The sequence below is a fragment of the Hemibagrus wyckioides genome, unplaced genomic scaffold (assembly GCF_019097595.1).
Source record: "Hemibagrus wyckioides isolate EC202008001 unplaced genomic scaffold, SWU_Hwy_1.0 Contig4, whole genome shotgun sequence".
NCBI classification, from domain to species: Eukaryota; Metazoa; Chordata; class Actinopteri; order Siluriformes; family Bagridae; genus Hemibagrus; species Hemibagrus wyckioides.
Window position 1 is genome coordinate 715,436 of NW_026690802.1, and position 6,198 is coordinate 721,633.

The 6,198-nt window shown below is 46.0% G+C and overlaps 2 non-coding genes across 2 annotated transcripts; both read right to left on the minus strand.

The window, feature by feature from the left end:
* Positions 1 to 1,640: 1,640 nt before the first annotated feature.
* Positions 1,641 to 1,713, minus strand: trnav-aac (transfer RNA valine (anticodon AAC)). The gene has a single exon. It is a non-coding gene; the product is annotated as a tRNA-Val (tRNA).
* A 905-nt stretch (positions 1,714 to 2,618) lies between these two features.
* trnav-aac (transfer RNA valine (anticodon AAC)) lies at positions 2,619 to 2,691 on the minus strand. The gene has a single exon. It is a non-coding gene; the product is annotated as a tRNA-Val (tRNA).
* Positions 2,692 to 6,198: the final 3,507 nt, after the last annotated feature.

Consider the following 6,198-nt stretch of genomic DNA (forward strand, 5'->3'; position numbering starts at 1 on the left):
CTCAAAAGGGAACCCATCCTCATTTGTGTGACAATTGTGTGATGTAGATACAGCATGTGTATAGTGTTATGTGAATCAATGAGGAGGTTGTTGTCCATGGCGCTGCTTGAATATCCCAATCCTCACAAGCAGAACCCGGCTGGAGCTGGTCCATCTCCGGATGCCACTGGAGCCGGCACAGTCTCTGGATGGGTAGAAGAAAGGAAACAATGGAACAGCATTAGCGTAGCTGCTGTTCATAATATTAGCAGTACTAGCTGAATGTGCATTTAATCAGATGTACTGGAGCACAAGGTTATGGGAAGTGTTAGATGTATGCCTGGCTAAAGAGATAAGTCTTTAGTCTATATTTAAACTGGGAGACTGTGTCTGAGCCCCGAACACAGTCAGGAAGACTATTCCAGAGTTTTGGAGCTAAATACGAAACGCTCTACCTCCTTTTGTGGATTTTGATATTTTGGGAACTACTAGAAGTCCAGAATTTTGTGATCTTAAAGAGCGTGGTGGATTGTAATGTGTTAGAAGACTGGATAGATAGGTGGGAGCTAAACCATTTAGAGCCTTGTATGTGAGTAGAGCTAGTTTATAGTCAATTCTAAACTTAACAGGTAGCCAGTGCAGGGATGATAATATTGGGGTTATATGATCATATTTTCTTGATCTGGTAAGAACTCTGGCGGCTGCATTCTGGACTAACTGTAGCTTGTTTATTGAAGATGCAGGACAACCACCTAGTAATGCATTACAGTAGTCCAGTCTGGAGGTCATGAATGCATGAACTAGCTTTTCTGCATCAGATACAGATAAAATGTTCCTAAGCTTGGCAATATTTCTAAGATGGAAGAAGGCTGTTTTTGTGATATTGTAAATATGGTTTTCAAAGGATAAGTTGCTGTCTAATATTACACCCAGGTCTTTCACTGTTGAGCTAGTAGTAAAAGTGCATCCTTCTAGGTGCAAGCTGAATTGTGAGAGCTTCTGTGTACTAGTTTTTGGGCCAATAAGTAATATCTCTGTTTTGTCAGAATTTAATAATAGGAAATTATCGGTCATCCAATCTCTAATATCTTTAACACACTCAGTTAATCTAGACCAATTAGATATTTCACCTGGTTTTGATGAGATATATAAAGGTGCACGATCCGGGCCGCTGTCTTCGGGACTGTGCACTGCATTGATCTGCATGGATCTCCAGTGGCGACCCGTCAGCCTTACAGCATCTGTGTCCAACCAACATGGAAATACAGCCCACGGTTGTGAAAAACATAGACCCAGGGCTAGCTTTTCTCGATCCCCTCTAGCACTCCGAAGCATTCCGCATGCAAGAGTTGTGGTAAAGAGGAGGTTAAAGGGCACACAAGCAATGAGGATGGGATTTGAACCCACACGTGCAGAGCACAATGGAATAGCAGTCCATCGCCTTAACCTCTCAGCCACCTCGTCAGGCGCAAGTGTGGCACCCATGACCAAATGTCCACAGAGAGCGCTGCTTGATTTGAAGTATACACTTGTTCATTTTCTATGCACTAAAGGGCATTTCAAACTAGGCATCCCATTGTGGAGAAACTGCTCCAGTCACCTTCAGGGTGCCGATTAGGACGAGTGGACGCATACTGAAGCAAAGCTCAAAAGCCTTGGGTTGTTTCTGCCCGGTTTCGAACCGGGGGCCTTTCGCGTGTTAGGCGAACGTGATAACCACTACACTACAGAAACTACAAAGAAGCTATTCGGGCTCTCATCTTCAAAATAAATCAATTAAACCAAAAAAGAAAACAAAAAAAAGACAATATCAAGACTTTTGTTCGCCAGTGCAAATGAGCAGACAACGTGAAAACAGTCACGCTACAGAAACTATGTGGTAGTGGGGCCGGATCTCAGTTTCAGCTTGTTCCCAAGGCACGGGTGCTACAGAGCGCAAAACTCGAGTCTAATTCGATTCCCGGCCAACGCACTACATTTAAGCCGCATGTTGGAGCGTGGCAAATGTACGAGGGCCGCCCTTGAAAAGGCAAACGGAACAGGAAAGTCCGCCAGCTGCGTTTAACAGGCTTTGGCAAGAGTGTGACGAAGGCTTCTCTGCTTGTGAGAGGTCTTTCCACAAGTGATTTCCACTTGTGTTCTAAGTGGTTGCTTGCTGCCTGAGGCCAAAAAAAAACAGCCCTACTTGTTGCTCGACTCGAACAAGCAAACACTTGTTCATACACTAAAGCCCATTTGAAGCTAGGCACCACATAGTGGAGAAACTGCTCTAGTCACCTTCAGGGTCCTGATTAGGACAAGTGGGCTCTTACTGGAGCAAAGCTCAAGGCTTGTTTCTGCCCGGTCTCGAAAGTCAAAACGGAACGGCAAAGTCCACCAGTTGCATTTGACAGGCTTTGGCCAGAGTTCTTTGGTGAGAGCTCTTTCCGATTTCCAAATGCGGTGTAAGTGATGGCTTGCGGCCTGCAGCAAAAGCCCCTAAGCGCTGCTTGATTTGAAGTATACACTTGTTCATTTTCTACGCACTAAAGCGCATTTCAAACTAGGCATCCCATTGTGGAGAAACTGCTCCAGTCACCTTCAGGGTGCCGATTAGGACGAGTGGACGCATACTGAAGCAAAGCTCAAAAGCCTTGGGTTGTTTCTGCCCGGTTTCGAACCGGGGGCCTTTCGCGTGTTAGGCGAACGTGATAACCACTACACTACAGAAATTACAAAGAAGCTATTCGGGCTCTCATCTTCAAAATAAATCAATTAAACCAAAAAAGAAAACAAAAAAAAGACAATATCAAGACTTTTGTTCGCCAGTGCAAATGAGCAGACAACGTGAAAACAGTCACGCTACAGAAACTATGTGGGAGTGGGGCCGGATCTCAGTTTCAGCTTGTTCCCAAGGCACGGGTGCTACAGAGCGCAAAACTCGAGTCTAATTCGATTCCCGGCCAACGCACTACATTTAAGCCGCATGTTGGAGCGTGGCAAATGTACGAGGGCCGCCCTTGAAAAGGCAAACGGAACAGGAAAGTCCGCCAGCTGCGTTTAACAGGCTTTGGCAAGAGTGTGACGAAGGCTTCTCTGCTTGTGAGAGGTCTTTCCACAAGTGATTTCCACTTGTGTTCTAAGTGGTTGCTTGCTGCCTGAGGCCAAAAAAAAACAGCCCTACTTGTTGCTCGACTCGAACAAGCAAACACTTGTTCATACACTAAAGCCCATTTGAAGCTAGGCACCACATAGTGGAGAAACTGCTCTAGTCACCTTCAGGGTCCTGATTAGGACAAGTGGGCTCTTACTGGAGCAAAGCTCAAGGCTTGTTTCTGCCCGGTCTCGAAAGTCAAAACGGAACGGCAAAGTCCACCAGTTGCATTTGACAGGCTTTGGCCAGAGTTCTTTGGTGAGAGCTCTTTCCGATTTCCAATTGCGGTGTAAGTGATGGCTTGCGGCCTGCAGCAAAAGCCCCTAAGCGCTGCTTGATTTGAAGTATACACTTGTTCATTTTCTACGCACTAAAGCGCATTTCAAACTAGGCATCCCATTGACAGGACTGGACACATGAGAAGAGACTGCCCACATATGTATCAGCCCCAGATAGGCCCGGGACTGGGGCCCGCACCAAATTGGAGTTGAAACGGCCCTGAGAAGCCAGAGGGGGAGAATATGCAGTATGCCACTACACTGCATCCGCAACAGGAACCAACTGTCATGGTAACACTCAATAATGAGCGTCCTTTTCCATTCATGATCGAAATGGGTGCCACATATTCATGTATAGGGCGCGAAGGCTCGAATCTCCCTCTAGCTCGGAAGACCATCAAAACAACAGGCTTCTCAGGGATCTCACAGATCTTACATTTCACAGAGCCTCAGATACTAACATTAGAAGACACCACCATTGTGGCACCACTTTTGTATTCACCCTCCACACCAGTCAATTTATTGGGACGAGATCTTTTGTGTAAATTTAAGGCTAGAATTCAGTGCAGCCCTACAGGCCTCTGGGTAACATTCCCAGACAGAACCACAGCAGAACAATATCTCATGGCTGGGACGCAGGCAGACACAGAGTGTAGCACAGTGTATTGGCTACAGAACGACAATCCCTCATTATCAGAGTTGCAGGCCAGCTATTTACAGTGGAAGCCATGGATACAGGCTATGCGGCCGGATTACACCGAACCTAAGAGCCCGTTGCACTGTACTATGTGTTTTGACCCTGACAGCACCAATGAAGAATATGCAACACTATGGTCAGACATGTTGGAAGGAAAACTGTTTGATGTGGTGACAACAGACATCTTCGTGGGCCCTCAAGGAGTGGCAGCGGCAGTTCAGTTACCCAATAACTTAAAGAGCTGGTACCAGATTACAAACTCAATACCACACATCACACTGATGGTAGCAGGGGGATATGAATCGAAAGACCTGGGACCAATGCTCAAAGAAACTAGCCAGGTGCTGGAATGGAAGCCAACCATCAATCAGTACATGCACACCTCACCGGATGGAAAATTTATGCGCATTTCTCAAAAAGGCACAGACACTTTAAGAGCCACACAAACCTTGATAGAAAAGAAAATGTCGCCTATCTATCAGTTACCACTTTCAGACGACAAAGACATCGCACCAGATAAACAATCGGATACAGAAACTGAAGGGCTGTTAGCCACCATCCCAAGTGTGCTCTGGACTCAGCACTCTACGGACGTAGGACTCATAAAGTCAGCAGGACAGGTTTTGATAAAACTTAAACCTAATGTCAGGTACCCGTATCAGAAACAATATCCACTAACACCACAGGCTCAGGCAGGGATAGGGCCTACACTCGAGGGGTTATTGGAGGCAGGGGTTTTAATACCAACACATAGCCGCTGCAACACTCCAATATTCCCAGTTAGAAAACCAAACTCAGATAAGTGGCGACTTGTGCATGATTTACGTGCCATTAACCATATAGTTGAGGCAGAAGCGCCCATAGTCCCAGATCCACATACGTTACTCTCCAACATCCCAGGCAATACTAAATGGTACACGGTTATTGATTTGTGTTCAGCATTTTTCAGTATTCCACTGCATCCAGATTCACAACATTTGTTTGCGTTCACGTATAACGGCCAACAGTACACATACACGAGATTGCCCCAGGGCTATTGTGAAAGCCCATCAATTTTCAATCGCATTGTGGCTAGGGATCTAGCTTCATTGGATATTGATAGTCTTCTCCTGACATATGTTGATGACATCTTGATTTGTAGCCCAACTAAAGAACAGTGCCAGGCAGACTCCCTAAAAGTATTGAGACTCTTAGCAGAAAACGGACACAAGGTGAGCAAGGAAAAGTTACAGTTCTGCAAACAGGAAGTAGAGTATCTAGGAAGAGTTTTGCATGGCACTAGTCGTAAGCTGTCGCCTACGCATCTAGAGGCGGTCCGTAAAGCCCCGAAACCGCAAACGGTTGGGCAGATGTTGTCTTTCTTGGGTATGGTGGGTTATAGCAGACAGTGGATAGTAGATTTTGCATTGAAGGTAGCTCCACTACGTGCGTTGATAAAAGCAGCTGATCAAAAGAAAGCTGCATTGGTTTGGACGACGGAGGCCATTGCAGCTTTCGAAATGCTGAAGGAGGATCTTTGTACAGCACCAGTGCTAGCGAGTCCTGATTATGGTAAGCCATTCTTCCTGTATGTATCAGAGAAACGAGGCTTCGCTAATGCCGTGTTAACTCAGCAACAGGGACCAGGCAAGCAGCCTGTTGCTTACTTTAGCTGCAGGCTAGACAACATTGAGAGTGGTATGCCGCCATGTTATCGTGGATTAGCAGCAGCAGCCTTTGCGTATCAAAAGGCGTCAACCATTACAATGGGCCATCCTACTATATTGTACACTACACATGCGTTACATGCCCTGCTTACCAGTCCGACATTTGTGATAACTCATGCGCGGAAGACGGGTTACGACGTAATTCTCTCTTCACCAGAATTGACTATTCAAAGATGCCAGACAGTTAATCCAGCTGATAGAATGATGACCCCATTGGATGGTGAACCGCACGATTGTCAGCAAGTTTCAGCCACATACTCTAAAGCGCGTCAAGACCTTGAAAATCAACCTTTGCCACATTCGGATGTAACCTTTTTTGTTGACGGCTCGTGCTTTAGAGGCCTAGACGGGAACTTGGCGGGTTACGCCATAGTAGCGCCCAGTAATGATTTGACTAGCTTTGTT